Source organism: Chanos chanos, chromosome 4, assembly GCF_902362185.1.
Source record: "Chanos chanos chromosome 4, fChaCha1.1, whole genome shotgun sequence".
NCBI lineage: Eukaryota > Metazoa > Chordata > Actinopteri > Gonorynchiformes > Chanidae > Chanos > Chanos chanos.
The window spans coordinates 20,125,064-20,136,291 of NC_044498.1; positions in this window are offsets into that span (position 1 = coordinate 20,125,064).

Sequence of the window (11,228 nt, forward strand, 5' to 3'; positions counted from 1 at the left end):
TCATCATACTGGTAAACAAACTATGCAGCAACATCTGTTCAGTCCTAACAATTATTTTTGTCTATTTTTGGTCCAATCCTTGGAGTGTTCTTGTAATAAAATAAAATAATAATAAAAAAAATCATTCATTGAAAAGCTTGCCGTATTCAGTTTTTGTCAAACTAGTTCTGTTGAACTAGCTGCTGTGCTGGCTTGTCCTGTGTTTTTATTCCAAGCAAAAGGAATGAGTCTTTATAAGTAGACCAAAGCACTACTTTTAATGTAGTGTTTAACTGGTTTGAAAGATATTCATATGTTTGCTTAATTAGATTAGAACATGGCATTTTGATTCAATTATTTTCACTTTATGTTGAGGCATGTTTCTCACGATCACAAACCAGCAATGTCTCATTTTTGGATTCTACCCCATTTAAAATTTATTTGGCTCAGAATGTAATTCTCTTTCATTTTTTCTTTAGTTAATATTTCACATTCCCCCACTGAGCACAAATTGGGCATTGACCACCATGCTGCAGTTTCAGTAAAACAGGGTTTGTAAAACCACTTGAGTGTCAGCAGTGACTTGGATCCTCTGAAAGACTTTACATAATGGATTTCACCCTTAACCTGGTATACCATCAATGGTCATTAGAGTTCATTTATCCACAAAACAAATGGCATAAGTTACTTCACTAATTACTCTTTTATAAATGATTGCATATGTAAATAGACATTTGAAATAAAATACAGCTGGATTTCTAAATTTTTTTTTTTTTTGTGCTCATGGTGATGTAAACAGTTCCACGTTCAACTTTTTAGTCTACTGAGATTCAAATCTCTTCTTTTTTTTCATTTGTCTTTGATAAAACACTTAATACTTTACATGGACTTTGTAAAGCTTGTATAACAGTTGCTGAGGGACTTACAAACAATCAAAATCCATCAGTGTAGAAGTGCTAAGTGTCCCGCTGTTCAGTGGGACTTATTTGGTTTCCCTCGTGGATGAAGACTCATTGCAGGTGTTATCACAGGGGACATATTCAAAGGCACAGGGTTCCGAGCTTTCCAACTACATTACTCTGGGCATTGATTTCATTGATCTGCGAGGCCGTTAAAATAGGTAGAGTCTTGCCTCATTCATCAGACTCAGTCTAACTCAATCTGATTAAGCTTTGAAAGAGTGTCTTATGTTAAGATGAATTACATCTTCCGGGCAACACTGTGGTCAAAAACTGCAATATATTACAGTCTGATGACACAGAGACCACAAAGTGGAAGGTTGTCATCAGTGAGAGTCAGAAATACACTCTAAAACTTTAGTGAGAAAAGAGTAAACTGTAAATGAAACATCATTTTGCATCAGTTTGTTTAAATAACTGTTGATTCAGCAAGTCACCTAAGTACTGAGAAATGTGATAAATGTTGTGGTATTGATATGAATATTTTTGTATTTATCACCCAGATATCAGTAGTATTAGTATGTAACCACCACACCAGGGTACATGCTCAGGGTACATGCAGGTTTTCAATAGCTGTCGTAACCATAGCACCAATCCACAACTTTGCCACTGGCAAGCTAATTAATTCTTTTTATTTAAACAAAATCAATTGCCTTAAAGTTCTAAGTGTTTCACTTAAAACCATGAGGTGTGCAAAACGCTCTACCCGCGTTTTCTGCCGCTCGCAATGACTTTCTAGGGCAGCAGAAAATTACCCTCTTTGCAATACAATGATTAATGGCTAGAGAAACAGCCCTTTGTTTGATTTCCAAGAGAACTGTGTGGAGAAAATACTTTTGTCCTGTAACCACTGCCTGAACCACTGCTGGATGAGTAAGCACTCTTATTCCTCTGAACCCATTTGTTTCATATTTGCCATATTAGTACTTAATTTGCTGTAATGTTAAGCCAGATTTATTTTTGGTGTAAATCCGCATATCCAGGAATGATAAATGTTCTGGTTTAACAGGCTTTTAGCATCACAGAATATATTGAATTGCAACAGGCATATGAGGAATGATGTAATACTAGAACTGAAGTTGTTCTTCCATCATCCACTACCATCAGTCATATTTTAAGCTCTTGTTTTGCAACATCTTACAGATAGTTGGGGCAAGATTAAAAATTATGTACTTCAATTTTCATGAGTGTTTTCCCCTATGAATGTATGGTTATTTTGATTTGATGAATGAGCTGAGAATATTGAATCTATTTTTGGGATCCTGGCTAGGTACTTACTATAGGCCTTATGGCTGATCATTCATTTTAATGATTGCAGTATTTCACCTTAATCACATGCTAAAACTAGTTTTCAAAAAAAAAAATTGAAAGAGCATAATATTTTCATTCACATCATTTCATCCAAAGCAGTAGATAGTAGATCCTTAAATACGACTTATGCAAGTCTTGATGCAATTTCATTAAATAACTTAAATATCTTCATTACCAAAGAACAGGAATGGGTCAGACTGATTTCTAGTCAACCTCAAGGAGCTCTCAACCACTGGCCTCATCAAACGCAACAGCTTTAAATGGTTTTAAACATGTTGTTGACAAACCAGAGGACAAGGAAACATCTGCACACAAAAGACACTGCTAAATTAAAATGTTCAATATTACTTGACCTTAACATCTCTTTCAACACAGAGTTGTGCCAGTTTTCATTTGTTATGTTCTCTCTGACAGCAAATGATGTTATGTACTGTAAAATCTGTTGCCGTTAATGACAGAAAATTGCCACTGATGGTACCATGCAAACCCTGCGTAAACAGTCAAAGCTTTTCATTTCCTTTAACTAGCAAATCCAGTGCACATTGAATGGGAATGAATAGTAATACACTCAAATTCAAGTGAATTGTCATTCTTCTCACATATTACAAAATCAATTCAAGTACAATTGTACACACATACTGAAAAACTGCAATTTTTCTCAAATTGGAACTCCCTGGATTTCATCTGAGAAAGTTTTATGTGTTACGATTTACATAAAATTACATATTTAATTAAGATAATGTTGTTTGATGTAAGAATAGCTAACTGTAATAGGCAATAGTTTTTTTTTTACAGAACAACACTTTGGTGCTGTAACATTTTTTTGAGACTGATTTTGCTAATGCTACTGCGTACACATAGGATGTCTGACTAATAATGAAGATGAATGAGAGAGAGAGAGAGAGAGAGAGAGAGTGATGCCATGAGTCAGTGAGGGTAGCTGGGGAGATGCTCTTAATTACTTGTGGCATTTCTCATAGAATGGCAATAGGTGAAATGAACAATAGGTGAAATATGACTACAGAAACATGACTACAGACCATCATTTTGTATTTTCTATGTTTTGAGATGGCATTTACATGAAAAGTTAATAAAATAAGAAGCTTCTCTTGTTACATCCCATTTCTCGCTTAATGGAAGTCAGAACTTTTGACACAAGATCCATCCATCACAGAAACCATAGATCTACACTGGACTGCTTGCAACCTGTTTGCAGTAGTTAAGGTAATGACCTCTATTTCAGAGTTAACAGACTTTCAGTGAATACTGCCCTTTTTAAAGGATACTGCTGTGGTTACTGCACTTCTCAAATGCAATATTTTTTAACTTTTACTAATAACAGAAATAAAGAAATACAATAGATAATTTTTGTTGTAAACAAATAGAATGAAATGATAAGTTTGGCACTACCCTCACTGATGTTTAAGAAATGAGACGGCATTGCTTTCTTTGCAGCTCAACAGGCTGTCCTGATTTATGTCAGTTCCCTCTTCATGTTCAGAGCCAACACTTCAAGTGCACCTGTCTGTCCCCTGCCAGAATCTGTCACACTCATTAATCTAGATCTGTTAAAGGGAAGGCTTTTCACTGCCTGCAAATGGATGGTGCTTTAGGTATATCCTCCATGCTAGAAAGTAAACAGCAGGTAGTGCTTTGTCTGAACTTGGTTAAACACACTATTTTATATTGCCATTTCCAAATGAAAAATTTGGCTAAGCCAGTGCACAGCTGAATTTTTCTTATTTAATAGGATAAATCTGATGCAGTAACAAATTCTGTAGAGTTATGTATATGTGCTTGTTTGTCAAATCTTGCATTAAACCAAATAGCCTCATATTTCTTATACCACAGATTGTGTTTGAAAGAAACAAAGTGATATGACACTACAACAAAACAAGGCCTATGTCTTTAAGCATTAGACAGTGTCTAAATTCCAACTGTGTTAACTGTTTCATTACTATGCAAACCAACTACCTACCTAAAGGGTTATAGCATACACATTCCAATTATGTAAACTACCTAATTTACAACAATTGGTAACCATCACATATTATCAACTTTAAACACAGGGTGTGGACAGAACAACAACAACAAAAAAAAAACTAACAAACTATGTGTTAACTAATAGGTTGGGCCCTTTGCCTTCAAAACAACTTCAACTACTCTTACACAAGTTCTGAAATGTTTTATGTGGGATATGGGGTCAAGCTTAGAGCTGGTGACTTAGAGCTGTTGATTCACTGTGTGTGATCACATCCTGATGTCTATGGAACCACTTGTTTGTCTTGTATGTGTATCAGTATACATAGGGGTATTATTGTTTTGGATATGGAAACATCAGATACATCTTGTCATATTACAGCTTTGTGTTCTTTGTTCAATCAAGAATTATATTCTCTCCCAGTCCAGCCAGCAAGACGTTTGCCAAGACCATAATAGATGCACCACGGTGCTTAATTGTTGGGAACAAGCAGTGTGGGTTTAAGTCCTCTATTGGCTTTCTTCAAACATAAACTCATCCAGATGTAGGAAAAAAGCTTTAAGACAACTCTTTAAACCATATTGTACGGTTCTTCAGTTTGGGGCCACAATAACTAAAAGCTGACTCTCCACTCTTCAGCTGGGTTTTGGAAATTACTAGTATATTTCTGTTGCATGATCCAAGATATCTAGATGAAACATACATAACAATCATATCACTAACATAGAAAGAGGCAAGACCATGAAGACACTTTAAAACTAACAGAAGAATTTAAAATGAACAATGCTCTAGTCCAGATCAGATAAAAGAAGATTAAAATAGTCTAATCTAGCTCACATAAAAGCATATATTTGTCTCAGAGATATTATAGAAAGCTGTTTTACAGATGTTACAGATATGTTTTTTAAAACTAAGATCACTATCAAAAATAACTCCTAGATTCGTGATGTGCTTTTGTGCCTTCAGGGACAAAGAGTGCTAAAAAAGCATATTTCCCTTGTGCTTCATTTCCAGCAACAAGAACCCCTGTCCTATCTTTAGTTAGTTGCAGGAAGTTCTGGTACGTCCACAAGCTGATGTTATCTGTGCATTCAAGCTGAGAGCTGATAGACCTGTGGTCAAGGCTGCATGATGTCTGCATATTGATGGAAGCAAATGCTGTATTTATTAATTACACTGGCTAGTGGAAGTATATAAAGGTGACATAACAACGTTCCCAGAATTGAGCCCTGAGGGACACCACATAGTAAGGTATGATGCTTGAAGATATGAGTACCTGGTGTTACATGGTATCCATGACCCATAAGGTAAGATCTGAACCAGTTTAAGACTGAACCAGAGAGGCCAACCTAGTTCTCCAGTGGGGCAAGTAGAATCTTGTGGTCAACTGTGTCAAAGGCAGCAGTGAGATCGAATCGAACAAAGACAGACAGGTTTCCAGAGTCTCTGTTAACTCCCAAATCATTTAAAACATCGAAAAGTACCATTCTGGTGCTATGATGGGCCTAATAGCCAAGCTGAAGCTAAGATAGTCATTGATCTTTCTCAATTATTTTGCCAAGACAAGAAAGATTAGAGATTGGTCTAAGTATTTACTAAGTACAATGGGGCCAAGATTTCTTTTCTTCAGCAGAAGCATGACAAAAACTGTTTTATGCAAATGAATGTAAGTTCCTTGTTGAAGTGATTGATTTACAATATTTGGGACATCAGATGACAATGTCCCTTTAAAAGTTGGCTGGTATATGGTCAAGAGCACAGCTAAAAGATTTAAGGTGTAATATAACTTTAGTAAGCCTTTTAATGTCAACAGCTGAAAAAGTGGACAGATTGCTTTTTGTACTGCTGTGTGGTGGGGAAGTAACCACTCTATGGGGGGCAGAGGTCACTATCTTTCTTGTAGTAGCAGTTTCATCGCTAAAAAATACAGCAAACTCATTGCTTTTGTCGGTTGTGAAGAAGTGTAATGGAAGGGGTTAATAAATCTGTCAGTAATGGAAAAAGGGGATTTTCGGGTCATCACAGTGATTGTTAATCAGGCTTGAGATAGAGAATTTTCTGGCAAGCTTCATTGTCCTATAGAGTATTTTCAAATGAGCTCTGTAGATAGTATGGTGAACTATTAGCTTTGTGTGCCACCATTTACATTCTGCTCTTCTGCAGTCTCTTTTTAGTTTTAAAGTAGTGGGTGTGTTTCACCAATGAGCTGTAACTTTGCCTGAGACTGTCTTAACTTTCAAAGGGGCAACAGTAGAAATACATTTTGTTAGTCTATAATTAAATTTCTCAAGAGTGTCACAGGACAAGGATGTAAGGGGAGGGAGGGAGAGCATGAGATTCATGAAGGTCATACCAGAGTCAGTTTTAAGATAGTGCCTGGTAATTGTCCTCTTATCGCCCCTTGTGTTAGTACATAGTGTCAGGTCAAAGAAGACACAATAGTGGTTGAAGATCTCAACGTTTATTTATTTGTGGCACCGACGTCTAGGCAATTCAAAATGACTAGGTCCAGGGTATGACTGTGTTTGTGGGTGGGGCCTGACACATGCTGCGTTAAAACAAGGGGTTCAGTAGCATTAACAATTTAGTAGTTATAGGATCTGTGGGTGCATCCATGTGAATATTAAAAAATCAGCAGTTATTAAAGCATTGTCCAATCCTAGAAAACAATTTCCCAAACTCATGTAGAAAAACTACATTGTGTCTGCTTGGGAGTTAGAAAACCAATATGAGAACAGACTGAGAATAGACCAGAGATGATAATAGGCCATTAAGATGCATTGCAAGGTATTAAATGTTAAAAGTTTCCCCAAGAAATGTTTGGTTACAGTATAGAGTACCTGATAAAGGAAGGCAACAATACCACCTTTCCTGTTCATTCTAGCTAGAAACATCGAAAAATTAAAATGGGGGGAGGGGGGTGTGAGGTGGGGGTGGTCATTAAGTACCATTACTGTCTAGCCAAGTTTCTGTAAGAAAAAGACAGGCATGCAAGTGAGTTCCACTTGCCTGGACAGCAATGAAAAACGCATTGCTCAAAGACAGCACATTCAGCACAGCACTTATGAAGCTGGACATATGGTTGCTCAACATTATTTCTATCACTATTACTACATTTCACGATGATTAAATTATGCTTGTCAGAGCTATTCTTTGGGGGTTTTTTTGTTTTTTTCTGCTAAGTTGGTCATGGCACCAGCTATTGCAAATTATAGGAATGTTCTGAAAGGCAACATGGTTAACCTCCACATCACCTGACATCACCAGCAGGACAAGTACCAAAATGCAGCAGAGGGGAATGATGAGGAGATCCTGCAGTGAATCGCTTGTTGAACCTTCTGCAGCTTTTTAAGGAAATAGTTGCTTTACTATTTGAGGTCCATATGGAAAACTGGGTATGTATCATTTGTTCAAACCAGATAGTTTCTCTTGTTCCCAGATGAAAAAAAATTAAAATGCTTGCTGAGGTGGGTGCCTTGCTCAGTTATTCAACTGTGTCCATCTGACTTTTTGCAGTTCCCAGTGCAAACCCGCACAACAGTATTCCATCCTGATTTTCCAGTCCATCGCCCTTTTTGTTCAGGTAGTAACCACAGGTGGTCTATATATGAGAGAGTGAGGGTTTAGTGTCAGAGAGTCTCACAAATACAATGGAATAAAGTTCATTTTGATCTACTGCTGTAGTTTTCATGCCAACATTAAGCTACATCAATCAGTCAATGTATAATATGTTACTAATTAAGCAACCAAGATAGTTATGTAACTGAATATTGTTGCAAACACTAAATGTGATTACGAGATGCAGCAGTACAGTTAACTCATTCAGTTAATTGGAAACTGGAAAGAAAGGATGATGTTTAACATGAAATATAGTTTACCTGTGAGGACACATGGGTTGTCTTTTAATTTGCATGTTCAAGCACAAGGATTGATGTAAAAAAAAAAAAAGCAATCATATAATTTCTTCAAGCACACTTCAGAGAAACCACATCCATTGGCTTGAGTTGATAAAGTACAATCGAGTTGTTTTTGAGTGTCTTGCCTGATAGAAACAAAACAATTTACTTCTCCTGCACAGCACACTGTTGGGAAAAATTACTGAAACTCACATGAGCTGTTTAACACAAAATGGGTATGCCAAATTGTTTGTTAATCATTTGTTTAAATAGGCTGCCACATGGTAAAAATTATTATATGAGTGGTATCCAGTTGCTGGTTGATGTGTCCCTATTTCACCCAGCCAAAACTGTTTTCTTAGGGATAAACGGAAGTCAATGCCCCAGTGAGTCTGAGTACGGCTAGGAAATGCGTAGCAAGGTTTAAATAGATTCCCATTGATTTACTCATTTATATGCTGTGATTCCCCAGTCATAAATTTACACAGGCAGTAATTGCGACTAATTAAGTTATTTTTATGCTTCAAAATAATGTTTCGCCGTGTTTTTCCACAGGGTGCATCTCATTTGTGCAGAGGCAGGCTTGGCATCCACATCCAAAAAGCCGTGAAAAAAAGTTTAAGGCACAAATTCTTGTGGAACGAGATATCACACTCTGCTTCAGATACGTATGAAACATTAAGGCAGCCATTTACTGTGTTATCAGCACATCTAATACAGCTTTCTAATGTGATTATTCTGCACATCTCCATCATATCCACATCTTAATAATTTACCTTAGAGGTAAAGAGCCAGACAACAGTCTTTATTTTTGTTGACATTTTTTACCCTTTTTGAATAAATTTGAAAAAAAAAATAGGTCCCTCATGTAATAAGAAGACATGTTTCTGATCATACTTTAAAATGATAATCTGCCAATTTGTAAAATTTCATTATATTACAAAAGAATTTCTAAAAAAAAAAAAGTTTCATAGCTATGCTCTTTAGAACCTCAGCTGAATGATCATTACAAATGGACTACTTCAGCTTTTAGATTCTATTAAGTCGTAATGTTTCATTTCGGCTGTCTTTGGCCAAATGTTTCTGGTGCAGACAACGCAGAGGTAATACCTCATACTTACCAAGAAGGATTTCGTGAAATCTGAGGAAGATTCTCAAATATGGAATATATAAGACTGTTTTCAAGTTTATTCAGAAACTGTAAAAAACAAAAAAAACAAATAAATAAATAAAAAAGAGAGAGAAAGACCACTGAAACTGTACAATAACTGGCTGTTGCATTTACACGGGTCTTCTGACTGACTTACTGAATTATTTGCAAAAGTGCTGTGGACTGTACTTCAAAGTTCTCGCTCACAAAGTACATTTTTTACCCAGTAATTATCTCACAGAAGACTGAAATAATCCACACACACTTAATACATTCAAGAGCAATGTTGATACCCTCAAAGATTCAAAAGTCTTTTTTGATTGGCTCTTGTGCTCTTTGGTTCATTTTGTCAATGTTCCATACAAATACAGTAGTTACAGTTTGTCATGATGGCTAAGACAAGATTTCAATGCAAGAGTTCACTGTTGAGTAGGCATAGATCAGAGATAGAAGATCAAAGAGGAACAAGAGAGACATTATAGCTTGAGACATGATAGTCAATAGAGAGAAATCTATAATGTATGAAACCACACTCATAGGACTCACGTACTGATATGGTGTTTTTGTGGTTTGTTGTGATTTTTTTCAAACAACAATATATTTTTTTATTCATGCTATTATCATTCATGGCCATCCAGTATTAATGCGGTCTCCATGCATAACTAAAAAATACTTTCTGTTATTTTCACTTGAGAATCAAATTCCTGAGTACTCTGGTCGGAGGAAGTGAATATGGCATTCTTTACAGTGGTAAAACATTTTTTAATAGCTGTATTGACAAGCAGTCTATAGTGAAAGACTGAAGGTGCTCAAGGTTGTATGTCATTCTGTGGATGTTAATCTTTATTGTACCACGCGTCTGGTACAGTCAGCTCTTTGACAGCCCTCTGTCAAATTATACACAATGTTGTTTTGGTTTTGTTGCACTGTATCTAGAGTTATGGGTGACTTTTGAATGAAAGGTATATAATTTTAGCCACAATCTCTCAGGGTTTTTTTCCCCACATTTCAGGAAGAAACTGTAGTGGATTTCTACCATACTTGCTCTCCTCCAAAGCTGTATAATCCTATACATTGAGTCGTGGAGGACTGAGGGAACCCACAGAGCAGACGTGTTGAATTAGTAATCAAAGTCTCCGTTGCCCTGACTATGTGTGCTAGTCATTTTGAAAGGAGGTATGATCATCCAAGAGTGGATATATGGGGTTTAGTCTTCACTCTTCTTATCTGACAACCAGAGACACCCTGAGATGAAGCTTTCATTTATTGGTGTTAAACTGGTTATTAATTTGTCCCAGTACCAAATTACAGTTATTTCATTATGGTTTAATCCAAGAAAACCTTGATTTTGTCTGTCAATGTGATTATTGATTTATTGATTTATTTGCGTTATGTCTTTGTTTTCTTTTTCTGTATGCTGCACGACCCTAAGTAATGAGTTCTAATATCAAACTGATGAAAAAACAAAAAGGAAGTACTGCAAAGCGTTCCTTATGTGTTCATAATAACTCCTCAGTTTGTGTGTGTGTGTGTGTGTGTGTGTGTGTGTGTGTGTGTGTGTGTGTGCCTGTGTGTGCGTGTGTGTGCGTGTGTGTGCATGCGTGTGCTTGTGTGTGTGTGTGTGTGGGTGTGTGTTTGGTCTTAACCTTGGTTAGCATGTCAGTACATATTTCCATTACAGGACTCATTATTACACATATACCCAGTGGACCTCTGATGACTTTAGTTAATATTGCATCCAATATTTATTTGGCACAACTTCCTGGCAAACCTCACAGGCCTTCAGGAGATATTTTCTGATATTTATTAATCATCCATCATTCCTGAGCTGAACGGTACTCACAATATTAGTTTCTTGTCGAGTCACATTTCACCAGTGTCTATGGATGATGTGAATACACAACTAAATATTCTCTTGGTAATGGTGTTTTATTGTCTGAAGAAGCCTCAGA